At 56.3% G+C, this 14,577-nt stretch overlaps 1 long non-coding RNA gene across 1 annotated transcript; it reads right to left on the reverse strand.

The window, feature by feature from the left end:
- Positions 1–1,460: 1,460 nt before the first annotated feature.
- LOC132414515 (uncharacterized) lies at positions 1,461–12,750 on the reverse strand. The gene is made up of 4 exons (XR_009516964.1): positions 12,586–12,750; positions 12,105–12,180; positions 2,864–2,895; positions 1,461–2,404 (listed from the first exon to the last, which is right to left on the reverse strand). It is a non-coding gene; the product is annotated as an uncharacterized lncRNA (long non-coding RNA).
- Between the last annotated feature and the right edge of the window lie 1,827 nt (positions 12,751–14,577).

The following is a 14,577-nucleotide window of genomic DNA, read 5'->3' on the forward strand; positions in this document are numbered from 1 at the left end:
CCCAAATGCAGGCAAGTCGTGCTCTGCACACCTGACAGCATCCTGTAAGGAGCGGGACTTGTGTGTGCACACGTGTGCGTATCCGCTCTTAGACCCAGCTGTGGAACCCCCGCGTGGACACACTCACCGAGGTAACTGCTGTAATCTCGGTCACCGCGGATCAGTCTACTCGGCCCTTGACCCGCGTGTGAGTGGAATGTGCACTCTGTGTCTGGCTTTCTCACTCACCCGTGGGTCTGTGCACCCTGTGCCGTCACGTGTGTCAGTGCCTCACGATTTCTCACCGCTGCCGCAGAGTCCACTGGCCGGGTGGCCCCGCGAATGTCCCCAGTCTGGGCCGTGGTGAGTGAGGCTCGGAGGGGCACCCTTTGGCCCGACTCTGGCCCACATAAGCACTTACTTCTGTTGGGACCACCCAAGAGGGCACAGCTGGGGATTTGGTGAGCCTGTGTTTCACAGAACAGGAAACTCCCGGACAGTCCTCCCATCTGGGGGCTGGCCCTCCTCTCCCCCTCCGCTTCTTAACTTGGTAATAAGATTCACCTGGGGGATGTGTTGCTTCTCCAGCTCACGGGGCCTTCCCTGGAAATGCCGAACCAGGGCCTGTCGGCACTCTGGAAGCCATGGGTTGCCAGGCCTGCCTGACCTTTAGGCGAGTTTTGGAAACAGTGATGGAGCTGTGGTTCTCCAGTCTTGAGCGATTTAAAAAATACCTACTCTGGGCCCCGATTCCCAGATATTCGGATTTAATCGGCATCTGGAAAAACTCCTCGAGGGAGTTACTGTAGGGGCAGGGGCGCGGCCCACTGGTTCAGAGAGAGTGGGAGGGACAGCCCACGAGGTCGCCAGCCCAGGAGGGCCCAGGAGGTCACAGGGCTGCACGAAACCACCCACCGACCCAGCGCCACCAGCTGCTGCTTTATTGCCTCTCTAGGTTGTGCGGGCTGACTGGGCCCCGGCTCCGTCCTGCTGGCCTGGCCTGGGGGTCTAGTGTGAGCCCAGTGAGATGGTGCCCAGGCTCTCCCCACAGCTCAGGGATCCCCAAAGTGCTCCAGGAGGGGGAGGCAGAAGCCAGCAGGGTCTCAAAGTCCCTCCGCCTTCTATGAGTCAGCACAGCTGCCCCAGCCCCGGGCACTGCCCCAGGGCCTCAGCCCCCTTTCCGTGAGCTTCACCGGGGGCCCCCTTGAGACTGGCTGCCACAAACAGTGTTTACTCATAGGTTATTGTGTGAGGACAAAATATATTAATACACGTGACGTGTCTAGTTTGGTATCTGAAACAGTAACTGCTCCGAAACTTTCAGCTTTTATTATGCCTAGAACCTCTATGTCAGGGTTGGTGAGCTTGTATTTTAGGCTTTGCAGGCTCCGTGGTCTCTGTCGCAAGTTAACCCCCTCTTGCTGTTGTCCCGTGGAGGCTTCATAGACAATACATAAGTACGTGGGCGAGGCTGTGTTCCAATAAAACTTTATTTACAATAACAAGCGGGGGGCCAGGTCGGCCCTCTTCCTTGGGTCCCCTCTTTTCCTCTCGGTCGGGCCTCCCTGTCCTGGCCAGTCTCTCAGGAAGGTGGGTCTCCCTGGTCCTGGTCTAGCCCCTGTCAGCCATCACGTCGGCTCTCGGGGTTCCATGGTCATGGAGCGCTGTCAGTGTGCCCTAGGCTGGATGCTAGGTTCCATCACATATAAGCGCACTGAACCCAACTACCACCATTGGAAGGCAGTTCTGGCAGTGCCAAGTGGTGCCTGATGGGGGTCACTGTTAACCTCCCATCCCCCAGCAGTCCCCCAAAGCCACCCCAAATGGTCCAAATGCAGCTTACTAGCCCCTCCCTGACTGCCGCCTGGGGTTAGTATTACTCCCAGCTTACAGGTGAGGAAACTGAGGCCCAGGAAGGTCGAGGACAGCATTCAAGGTCGTACAACCAGTAAACGGTGAGGCCTAATTCAGACGTGGGCAGCATATCCATAACCACTGCCCTACCCGACCCCGGCCAAGGGTGCTGTGGGCAGGCGGGCCCCGCCCTTCCCCGGGGCTCAGGTGCGGCTGCCCTGGAAGGAGATCAGAGGATCATGGAGGCCCCTTCCAGCTCTGACTCCTGCAGACACCGAATGACAACAGTCCTCAAAAATGCACTTGAAGAGAATGACAGGCACTGGACATACAAAGTCCGGCAGGAGGGCAATTTCGCCATTCGATTAAAATTTTAAGCATGCACACCCTTTGACCTAGTGATTCCCTCTAGAAAGACAGGTGTGGAGTTGCTCACGTGCACAAAGGTATGTTACACACAAGGATGCGTCCCTGTTCTCAAGAGCAGAACCGCGGAGACATGCCAGCTGGCCACCACCGGAGGATCCGATAAATAAATGATGGTTCTTTGATACAGGGGAGCACCGCGAAGCTAGTAAAGAATGAGAGGGTTGAAGCGGCCAGCCGTCTGCAACGTAAGGTGAAGTTTAAAAGCTGGTAGGAAAATGGTGTGTGTCTTGGTAGCTCCCTCCTGTCTTAAGTGGATACAGAGACAACATACACAGTATTTGCACAGAGAAGTTCTAGAGGCGCAGACACCAAACTGCTGAAATTAACCCTGGGAGGGACAAGAACGTGGACTCTCAGCTAAGCTATTGATTTATATCATGTGTGTAAATTTTTGAAAACAAACTTTTGGTTTTTATAGAGAGTCATGTGATGAAGGTTGGTGTCCCCACCCCCAGCTTCCACAGTCCAGCTCAGGAAGAGCCTCCTTTCAGGCACCCTCCTCCCCTCCCCTCCCCTCCCATATTATATTAGAGCAGACCCCAAACTCATACCATTCTTCAGTAAGTACTTCAACGTGTGCAAAGATCATACACAGGCATACCTTGGAGATACTGCGGGTTTGGTTCCAGACCACTGCAATAAAATATTGCGATAAAGGAAGTTGCACAACAACAACAACAAAAATACTTCAACGTGTGTCTCTAAAAGATAAGGACTATTTCTTTTTAAGAATTTTTGTTTTAACATTTATTTATTTATTTGGTTGCACTGGGTCTTAGTTGCAGCACGCAGGCTCCTTAGTGGAGGCATGCGAACTCCCAGTTGAGGCATGCGAACTCCCAGCTGCGGCATGCATGTGGGATCTAATTCCCCGACCAGGGATCAAACCTGGGGCCCCTGCATTGGGAGCATGGAGCCTTAACCACTGTACCACCAGGCAAGTCCCAAGGACTATTTTTTTAGAACAGCCACAAACCATGATCACACCTAAAAAAATAATAATTCTTTAATATGTTCGGTAACTTCCAGTTATCTCAAAAAAATGTGAGTTATTTTCATAATAATAATAAAGGTTGAAAACGAAGAGGAAGCCAATCCAGGGGACAGACAGACTGGTACAACTCTCCTGCAGGTTTGTTTAGTGACACTTATCAAAAGCCTTAAAAATATGCTTATCTCTGACCCTGCAATCCCAACCCATGAATTTGTTCTAGGAAAACAAGATGAAAGAGAGAGGCGGACACTGTTGCCGGGTGTGCCGCGCGCCTGCCACAGAGAGGCTGCTTGGAAAATATTTGTTGAATGTGAGGTTGAGCTCCAGCGTTGTTCTTTGCTGCTTTGTTTGTAAAAGGAAAAACCGAAAGCAACAGAAGAAGTGTAAGACATTAGGGTCCCAGCTCAACAAACGATGACAGAACCATACAATGGAGTGTTGTCCCTGTCATTTGAAACCAGGTCGTGGTAACGCGCACAATACTCCCCCTTCCCTCGAGCGTGGCTTGACTTCACGATTGACATCCAGAGCATGGAGCAGGAATGCAACAACAGTAGTTTACAGTGGAGAAGCCCAGCAGATGCTCCGCCCCTGGACACCAGCAGTGATAAATCATGTGGACGTCAGGTACCCGGATGGGATGCCCCGAGAAGGGTCTCCCCCACAAAACCATTACCGCAGTCTCATCGTGAGAAAAACATCAGACAAACCCAATGGACCCACATTCTACAAGACGCCTGAGCGGTGCCCTTCAAAATTGTCAAGGTCACAAAACAGGAGGAAAGGTAACAGCTTGGCCTGAATGCCGTATGGGGTCCTGGACAGGGTCTTGGAACAGGAAAAGGACAGTCGTGGAAGAACTTGCAAAATCCTAATAAAGCCCCTAGTTTAGTTAACAATAATTTACTAATGTTGGGACTTCCCTGGTGGTCCAGTGGTTAAGAATCTACCTTCCACTGCCAGGGATATGGGTTCGACCCCTGTTTGGGGACCTGAGATCCCACATGCTGCAGGGCAACTAAGCCCGTGCACTCTAGAGCCAGCGTGCCACAACTAGAGAGCCCGCGTGCCACAACGAAGAGCCCATGTACCGCAACTAAGACCCAACACAGCCAAATAAATAAGTAAATAAATATTTTTTTAAATAATAATAATTCACTGATGTTAATTTTTTAGTTTCGGCAAATGTGCCACGGTTAAGTAAGACATTCACATTCAGGGAAGCTGGGTAAAGCGTGGACAGGAGCCCTTTGTGCTCTCTTTGCTGCAAATCTAAATTGTTCCAAAATGTAGTAGTATTTTAAAGAGCCAGAAGGTAGGTATTTCCTTTTTTTTTTTTCTTTTTTTTTATGGCCCCACCCCTCGGCTTCCAGGACAGTTGCCCAACCAGGGATCAAACCCAGGCCGGGCGGTGAAAGCTCGGAGTCCTAACCACTGGACGGCCGGGGAATTCCTGAAGGTAGATATTTTTTAGCGTAAGAATGTACACATGATATATTAAAGGGGAAATCTGTGTCTGGTCTCATACAGTTTTTGCTGAACGAGCCCATTTTTGTAAAAATATCACTGAGAAGGTGTGTGCATATAGGTGAATGGACGCACACGTACACACACGCAGGAGAATAAGGTCTGGGTGCACAGACTCCCGGTGCTGCAGCCCCAGGGCAAGGGGGAGAGGTGGGCTGGTGCCCGCCGTCCTTCTGAAATGTCCTACGGGACCTGGAACCAGTCCCGACGGATCTTCTCATTCTCCAAAAGAAATCGAAATCCAGGCTGCTACCCAAATTTCTAGGACCCACTCGGCCGTGGGGAGAAGGCCTCCAGGGTCACACAGCCAAGGAGAAGAGGGCTTGGGTGCCAAGAGGCAGGCAACCCGGGTGTCAGCGGGGCCGCCCCACCTTGGCCCCCTCTGCTCCTGGGCCTGGAGGACCGCCAGCTCCCCGGGGTGGGGGCTGGGGAGCTGCCACTTTCCCGGCCTCGGCCCTGCACGCGGCCAGGCTGGGACGGAGGTCTGCTCGGGGCCCACGGGGCCGGTGCTGACCCTCTGTTGGGCAGGTCACTGTGCATGTGTGTGCGCGCGTGCGTGTGAGTGATGGATCCGGCATCCCCTCGGGTGTCCGTGTCTGTGCACGTCTGGGTGGGTCTGGCCGTCTTTCAGAGTGTCCACAGGCATGGCCATGCTGTGTACCTACATGAGTATTGGCACGTTCATCCGTGGGTCCACAACCGTGAGTGTGAGGGCGCATCGTGCAGATGTGCACACCTGTGTCTCTGTTGTATGCGTGTGAGATGATCCTCTGTGTTTATGTGTCTGTGGGCAGGTGCCCTGGCTGGCTGGCCCCAATGCCTACATATCTGTGTTTCTGCGGGACTGCCTGTGTGTTTATACCATGTGTGTACACGTGCGCACATGTGTGTGTGTGTCTGCTCTGTTCAGCTGTGCTTGCTTGTATGTCTATTGTATGTATGGGCGTCTCGGGTGTGTCTGTGCGTCCGTGTGAGTGTATGTTAGTGTCTGTAACTGTGTGCGTGTCCACTGAGTGTACATATGTGTGCATGTATGTGGGAGTGTTGGATACTGGAGGTCAGGAGTCAGGGTTTGGGGGTTAGAGGTCACAATCATCACCAGCTTCTCAATTCCCTGGTTCCTGCAGGTCCCCGTGAGAAGCACGTAGGTCCAAGCACCCCCTCCAGCTCCCGAGCCCGAGGCACAGGGTGAGAAGGCCAAGGGTGGGCCAGCAGCAGAGTCCAGGCTTGGAGGCCCCAGAGTACACTCCTTTGCGTCCCCTCCACACATTGCAGCCACCAGTCTGCCTTGGCGTGGCTCCTGGGGGCCCCTTGCCTTTGGCCTTCGAAGAGTCTTTGCTCCAAGACACAGCCCCCACAGCCCACCAAGGTACTGCCTGAAGGCCTTTTGTTTACAGGTGAGCTGGGGGGGCTGGGGGAGGGTTGGGGGATTGAGGCGATGGGTGAATGGGGGGTCAGCTGGGGTGAGTAACAGACGCAGGAAGCCTCAGAGCCTTAGGCCAGAGGGACCCTTGGAGACCCTCTGGTCCAGTCCCCTGTTTTACAGATGAGGACACTGAGCCCAGAGAGGGCAAGATCCTGACCTGAGGTCACACAGCAATTCCCCAGCAGAACTGGCCTTCCCTTCAGAGAGCTGGGTAGCACCAGGTTTCACAGCCCACAGGAGTCATTCATTCATTCAACAAACATGTACTGAGCACCTACTGTAGCCAGGCCCTGGGGATACAGGCACGGACCAGACAGACACAACCCTTGCCCTCATGGAGCTTATACGCTAGTCACAGAGACAGACCACAAGCATAGCAAAGGTTCACTCGATCGCCAAGCTCCCTTCTCTCCTCTCAGTTACTGGGCACTCACTTGAACACCCTCACTAGTACCGTCCACCTGTTTCCCCTCCCCCACAGGCTGACTGAAAGCCCTCCAGTCCCTGTCCGGAGCGCTCAGACCAGTTCCCCAGCCTCCCCTCGCTGCCCTGGGTCCAGTTGCTCTTCCAGAGTTTGGCTCCTCTCACTGCGTCCGAGGCTGATAAAACAGGCCCATCTGGTTGTCTTGGGTTCATGGGCAGATGCTTTAGGTCACCGGGTGTTCCATTCACTTCCCCACCACGATGGTCACCTTGGAGCCGGTGAGGAGGTGGCGGCAGGAGCCAGCTTGCTCTGGATCCAGGGGGCCTAGAAGGGAGGCTGAGGTTTCACGTCGAGGGGAGAGGCTTTGGTTCCATCTTAGGAAGAACGTCCTCTCTAAAAACAGCGGATGGCATAGCCGTACATCACTAGTGGAGGGGCCCCCAAGGCCCTAAGAACGGGACAGGTATGCCCTGTCCTCAGCGGTGGGCAGAGGCCTGCTGTCTGCCCCCCCAAACGCCCGACACTCCCTCCCCCAGGACCTTTGCCCCACCCCTCTCTCTGCCTGGAACGGCTCCCAGGGCCCTTCTCACCCTCATGGGTCGGCACCTCACTCTGAAATCTCCTCCCTCCCGTACCGGACGGTCTGCTCTGTGCGGACGGAGCTGTTGTGCAACTTGCTTCCTTCCGTACGACACCCCCTCCCCAAGTTTCCTTCTAAAACCGCCTGGGCCGTGGGAGAGGCTCGGAGGCTCCTGGAGTGACCGGATGGCCCAGGGGAGCAGGGCACGCTGTCACCACCCCCAACGGCCTGGAGGGAGGGGTCCTGGCTCTGAGGGAGCGGGAGGGGTGGGAGGTCACTGGCCCAGGTGCCTAGGGTGTGCAGCGGGCCTGGCCTGGAGGGGCCCGGCTGGTCCCAGAGCCAGCAGCTGGCGAGGCTGTGGGCACACCTCCCACGTGACAGCTCTCCCCTCAGCCTCAGGCCTCCACTTCCTGCCCTGCCCAACCTCGGGGCTGACCTCAGGTGTGGCCTCTCCAGGGGACTGGCCTGCGGTTCAGGATGGGGACCCTGAAGCTCAGAGTCACGCAGCCAAGGAAAGAGGCACAACTGGGAGTCGTACCCGCGGTGGCCTCAGCTGGGCCGCCTGGCAGCCCGAGCCCTGGGCATGCGTGTGGCTCCCTGGGTCACGGGGCTGCAGACCTGCCCCCTGCGTGCACTTGGCTGCACCCCAGGCATACATCAGCGGGGTGGACTGTGGACGGGGCAACCTCTCCGAAGAATGCGGCTCATTGTGAGCCGCCTCCCAGGATTCCTTCCTGACCCCACCCGGAGGTGAAGGTGGAGGCCGTCGGACCATCCAGGCCGAGAGGGCAGCCGTGGAGGTGCTGGGGGAAGGCCCCCCCAACCAAGACTGTCTGGGCAGCTCCAGGAATAAAGATCATTATCTGATCTTTCCACCACACGCTGAGACTTTATAATGAGAGTAAAAAGCAATCCGTGGGGCTTCCCTGGTGGCGCAGTGGTTAAGAATCCGTCTGCCAATGCAGGGGACGCGGGTTCGAGCCCTGGTCCAGGAAGATCCCACATGCCGCGGAGCAACTAAGCCCGTGGGCCACAGCTACTGAGCCCACGCGCCCCAACTACTGAGCCCGTGTGCCACAACTACTGAAGCCCGCGTGCCTAGAGCCCGTGCTCCGCAACAAGAGAGGCCACTGCAATGAGAAGCCCACGCACCGGAACGAAGAGCAGCCCCCGCTTGCCACAACCAGAGAAAGCCCGCGTGCAGCAATGGAGACTCAATGACAAAGACCCAACGCAGCCAAAAATAAAATACTAAATAAAATAAATAAATTAATTTTAAAAAATAAAAATAATAAATAAAAAACAACCTGTGTTATAAAATCATGTGCGTGGGCTTCCCTGGTGGCGCAGTGGTTGAGAGTCCGCCTGCCAATGCAGGGGACACGGGTTCGTGCCCCGGTCCGGGAAGATCCCACATGCCGCGGAGCGGCTGGGCCCGTGAGCCATGGCCACTGAGCCTGCGCGTCCGGAGCCTGTGTTCCGCAACGGGAGAGGCCGCAACAGTGAGAGGCCCGCGTACCACAAAAAAATTAATTAATTAATTAATTAAATAAAATCATGTGTGGAACACTTCCCCAACGCAGGCATGTTCTAACCCTTCTGACACCCCTGAGGAGGACGTGCTGTCATCATGCCCCTTCTGCAGACAGGGAAGTGGAGGCCTGGGACACCTGCCCCCTTTCGCAGAGCTAGTGCACAGGGAGCCGGGACTCACAGCCAGCACAGCCCCTAGCAGACAGCTCTCGGCATCACGGTGAGCCCAGATCCTACCCAGACGGAGCACATGGTGGCCCCAGAGAACATGGGGCTTGAGTCCCAGCACTGTCCTGCTCTTGCTGTGACACCGTAGGTCTCACTTCCTCACCTGCAAAGGGAGGAGTCAGGATAAATGCTGGTGAACCAACAGCAAGGACAGAGCTCAAAGAAGACGCTGGGTCCCCATCTGGGTGCCACGCGCGTGTGAGCTACACACCAGATCTATGCGCTTTACGGTGTGGAAGTTACGAGTTTTTAAAATGAGTAACTCTGAAAAAAGCAGCACAGGCTCTGGAGCCTGGCTTCAATCTTGCTGCTCCTTTGAGCAGCGGCCTTGGGGAGGCACCACCCCTGCCAGGCTGGGCCCCCACCTCTGGAGGGAGGGGTGAGCCCACTCCTGGACAATGGGGTCCCGCAGGGAGGGTCGGGAGTAAAGCACTGAGCAGGGGGCCTGGCCTGGAGAGCGGTCCAGTGACTGACTGTCATCAATGAGGGAAGATTTATACCATGAGCCGTGAGACGCTTATTCCACACGTGTTCACTCGGCAATCCGCGGGCGGACGCTGGGCTCGGCTGGGCTGGGCTGGACGGAGCAGATGCTGCCTACTTGGCCTCTTGCCAGGGGCCAACAGCCTTCCTCCGTCAGGACGTGACTTCCCCAAGTTGCACAGTTCGTGAGGGCCTCGACCAGGACCCCAGGCCGGTTCCTCCGGGTGTCCCGGCCCTCAATCCTCCTGGACTCTGTGTCAATAACCACGTGCCGGGAAGGGTGATAATGTCTCCTTACTTGGAGACGGGGCCTTTACAGGACTCATGAGGTTAAAACGAGGTCATTAAGGTGGCGCCCTAATCCAACATAACAGGTGCCCTTTGAAAAAGGGGAAATTTGGACACAGAGACAGACACGCGTCAGAGAAGACGGCCGTCTGCAGTCCCGGGGGCGAGACTGGGGAGGCTCCTCCCGTCACGGCCGCAGCAGGACCAGCCCTGCGACACCTGGGTGGGCTCCGGCCTCCAGACGGGGGACAGGAGGTTGCGCTGTTGAAGCCGCGCAGCGTGCGGGGCTTTGTTACAGCAGCCCCAGCAAACTGACACGTGTCTTCACTGAGGTGTAAGTCACACGTGACAGAATTCACTCCTCTAATTCTGTTCACAGATTTGCACACCTCTCACCCTGATCGACATTTACAGCATTTTCTTCACCCCAAGAGGAAAGCCTGGACCCGTTAAGCGGTCATTGCTCAGGCTCCCCACACACCCCCACGCCCAGACACTACTCATCCGCTTTCTGTCTCGATGCATTTGCCTATTCCGGACACTTCGCACGTGTGGAATCACGTGCTGTGTGGCCTTCTGTGACTGGCTTCTTTCACTTAGTACAATGCGTTCAACGTTCATCCACGTTGTAGCACGTGTCAGTGCTTCCTTTCTTTTTGAGGCTGAATGATTTTCCGTTATATGGATGGAATACATTTGACTTATCAACTCATCTCTGATGTGCAGTCTAATTTTGTTTTGGAAAGAAGACCATTTGTTAAGTCCAAGGGGTGAGAACGTCGATATTTGTTATGGATGTCCGAAAGGTTTCATAATTTTTTAGTGCTAATCAATATATTTTGAAAATATAGGGCTTCCCCCGTCACATAAAGACACATACTGTATGATCCCACTCACATGCAGTTCCTAGAGGAGCCCAACCCAGAGAGACAGAAAGCAGAATGGTGGGTGCCAGGGGCTGGGGAGGAGTGGTGATGGGGGAGTTGTAATGGGTACAGAGTTCCAGTTTCCGAGGAGGAAAAAGTTCTGGAGGTGGATGGGGCTGACGGTTGCACGATGATGTGGACGTGTTTATTAAGGCCACTGAACTGTACACTTAAAAATGGCTAAGAAAAAATAAAATATAAAAAAAATAATAAAAATGGCTAAGATGGTAAATCTTATATTGTGTAATTTCACCACAATAAAAAAAATGAGAAAAGATATATATATATATATATAGGACTTCCCTGGTGGTGCAGTGGATAAGAATCCACCTGCCAATTCAGGGGACACAGGGTCGACCCCTGGTCCGGGAAGATCCCACATGCCTCGGCGCAACCAAGCCCATGCGCCACAACTACTGAGCCTGCGCTCTAGAGTCCACGGGCCACAACGACTGCAGCCCACGTGCCTAGAGCCCGTGCTCCACAACAAGAGAAGCCACTGCCATGAGAAGCCCGCGCGCTGCAACAAAGAGTAGCCCCCGCTCGCCGCAACTAGAGAAAGCCCGCGTGCAGCAACGAAGACCCAACGCAGCCAAAAATAAATTTTTTTAAAATTTTTTTGAAAATTTAAAAAAAAATAACTATTTTAAATATATATGTATATATATATATATGTATACTGGGGACTTCCCTGGTGGCTCAGGGGATAAGACTCCATGCTCCCAATGCAGGGGGTCTGGGTTCGAACCCTGGTCAGGGAACTAGATCCCACATGCATGCCACAACTAAGAGTTCGCCTGCCACAACTAAGACGCAGTGCAACCAATTAAATAAATAAATTTTATATATATATATATATATATATATATATATATACACACACACACATACACACACACACACAAACATATATAGAAAGAGTCAGAGAATGAGTCTCCGGGCATTGAAGGGAGATAATGGTTGCTGACATATTAAAGAACAGAAGGGTCTAACACTAAGGAAAAAGAAAAAGGATTCCTGAACGTCTCTCCCAAGTTCCTGCTTTCCTCCTGACCCCAGTGTCACAGCGACAGGGATGCTACTGAACAGCCCCGCCGTGAGCCCCGCCTGCCAGGTCTTTGGCTGCCTTCCCAGCAGGCCCAGACCAGGGGCAGCCCTCAGAGGAAGTGTGGATATCTTCTGAGCGTGGTGGGCTTGGACCGTGTGGGAAGGGGCCCACCAGGCTCCCATGGCCCTGCCTGGGTCCCCAGCCACTGCAGCCTCCCCCTCCGCCACCAGAGGCCATTCCAGCCAGACCCTGGTGACCTGCCTCACCCACCGACGGGGAGTTCACCCTCTTGCAAGGGGGTCATCCCACTGCCAAGCACCGTTGGGCGCGCCCCATGGAAAAGGGCTCGGGGGTCAAACGGGCTTGGGGGCCACGTGCAACTTACGGCGTCACCAGCGTTCACTGAGCACCAAGCGTGTGTCCGGCCCTGGCTCCGGCTTCGGCCCCTGCTCCCAGCAGCTCTGAGAGGAGGACCACAGTGACGCCCTTTGAAAGACGGTGCTCAGTGGGGCAAAGGTGGCTGAGGTCCCACGGGGGGCGGGGGCACTCAGGGCTTCCGTTTACCCCACACCCATACCTCATGGCACCAGAAGCCGACGGAAGGCCCCGGGACACCGCCCTAACGCATCTGGGGTCCCCGCTCCCCTAACCCATGGGAGCATCCTTCAGGGCCCTCCTTGGGCAAGGCAGCCCTGGGCTGGACCAGCTCCATCTGTCAGGTTTGCTTGTTTAAAGCAGCTTTTTCTGGGTGTTCGCAGCCAGGCGTGGGAGCAAAGCGGCCGGTTTCCTTGAGCCCGTTTCGATTCCATCCTGCTTGCATTTCACAGTAGGGAAACCTACATTTTTCACCCAAGGTGATGCCTTACCTGGCAAGAACTGTGCCTCGAGGGTGGAATTTTAGGCACGGAGGCTGAACTGCATCCCTAGGCCTAGGGGAGAGGCCGGGCTGGAGGTGGTAGGGAGGGGAGTGGTCCTGCACCGTGCCCCCCACCCGCTAGATGGGATGAGCCCAGAAACGACGCCAGCGGGTCCCATCCTCCAGGGAGAAGGTACAATAGCGCTGCTCAGGAGCGAGCTTCAGAGGGACCCAGCTGGGGGTGGGCCCAGGGCAGCCACGCCTCCCCTCCTACACCACTTGGCATTCTTTCCGGGAAACCTTGCAAAATAAGACTGTGGCCGCCCTCTGTGGCCGGCGCGTCGCGGCATCGCTGAAATGCCAGGAGGGTGGTGCCCTGGCGGCCCGGAGCCCAGGCCGCTGCCCCCCACCTCCGGGGCCCCGACAGCGCAGCTGAGCGGCCAGGCCCCTCCTCCCACCCACAGCCTCGTCAGCCTGGCCTTTCTCAGGATCGCGGGACAAAGGGCGTGGGCGGTCCCGGGACTCCAAGGGATTCTGGGAATGCATCCCAGCCTCCCAGACCCCTCATCCACCCCTCACTGCAGGGGAAACTGAGGTCTGGAGGGGACAGGAGCTTCCTTAGTGAAAGAGACCCTTGCTCTCGGCCTTCTCCCTGGGGTAGGACGCACCAGCCCCGGGGGCCACGACAGGGGTCCCAGCCCCACGGAAGCCCAGCTGCCGGGGCCTCGGTGGGAGGCACCCCGTGGGGCTGACGGGCGAGGGGCCAGGAGCCACTGGCCGGGGTTCAGCCCCTGCTTGCTGGAAGGATCTCTAAGGATCCTCTCATTCCAGTTGGGAGCCTGGAGGCCGAAGGGGTCAGGAAGGCCCATACAAGAGAGTACCGGGAGGAGGTGAGGTCAGACCCAAGGTCCCGTCACCCGGCCTCGTGAGTGGGGTCGGACCTCGATCAGCAGAGGAGGACGCCTCCGCGTGCACTCCTTTATCTGCTGGTCGGCTCCGCGGCCCGGCCGGTCCCCTGTCCTTGCGTGTTCTTGCTTCCTGGCCAGCACGGACAGCACACTGATCAAGCCAAGCCGTGAGAACACGGAACACGGTGGGGCAGGGCTGCAGGCCGGGGCTCGTGTGGGCAAACCCCTCCCTCCTCCGTCCCCCCCCTTGGGGACACAGATGCCCTGGCCACGTGAGGCCCGCATCAAGACGTCGGGGGAGGCAGAGAACAGCCTGGTATCAGGGGGCTGCAGGGTGCTGCTGGGGGAACCGGGGAAATTCCCTCCTGTCTCCAAGCCTCAGTTTCCTCGACTGTGAAGTGGGCAGAGGGCAGCTGTGTGAGGCCTGTTCATGCCCACGCCCCTCCCAGGGCCTGCGTCTCAAGAACGGTCACAGCCTGGCTCCCCATCCGCTTCCGCTCACAGCACACCCAGAAGCACTCCTGGTGGGCCCCCAGGCTCCACCTGCACCCCCCCCCCACTCCCCGTTTCCCCCCTTGCCTCACTTCTCTCCCCTCCGGCCTCCCTTTGGGGTCTCAAAATGCCTGCTCTTTCCTGCCTCAGGGCCTTGGCACTCGCCTCCGCCGGGCCCAAACTAGTCTTTGCAGGCCGCCCTCTTTGAGCCACCTTCCCATCTGCCCCCACACCGGCCCCTCTGTCCTCGGCCCTCAGAGCTGCCCACTCATTCCCTGCCCAGCACTGGAGGCTTTGAGAACGGGACACACGATCCAGGCTGGGCTCCCCTAGGAGGCCAGAAACCCCATGACATCCTGCTACCCATCATTGTGTCCTCATCCCCAGCCTGGTGTCCAGCGTACTGGATGTGTTCAGTGACGACCAGCAAACTCTAGAGTCCATTCTGGGTTTGTAGAAGAACTAGGCCGTCCCAGGGTATGGCCCCCAGGCAGATCTGGAGGGGGGCTCTGTCCAGGGAGGGGCCCAGCAGTGGAAATGCCTCTGTGGGCCTTGCCTGACGCCACGGCCCCTGAGTGGGAGGACCGAGGTCCCAGGGGCCT

Source organism: Delphinus delphis, chromosome 19 (genome assembly GCF_949987515.2).
Source record: "Delphinus delphis chromosome 19, mDelDel1.2, whole genome shotgun sequence".
Lineage (NCBI taxonomy): Eukaryota > Metazoa > Chordata > Mammalia > Artiodactyla > Delphinidae > Delphinus > Delphinus delphis.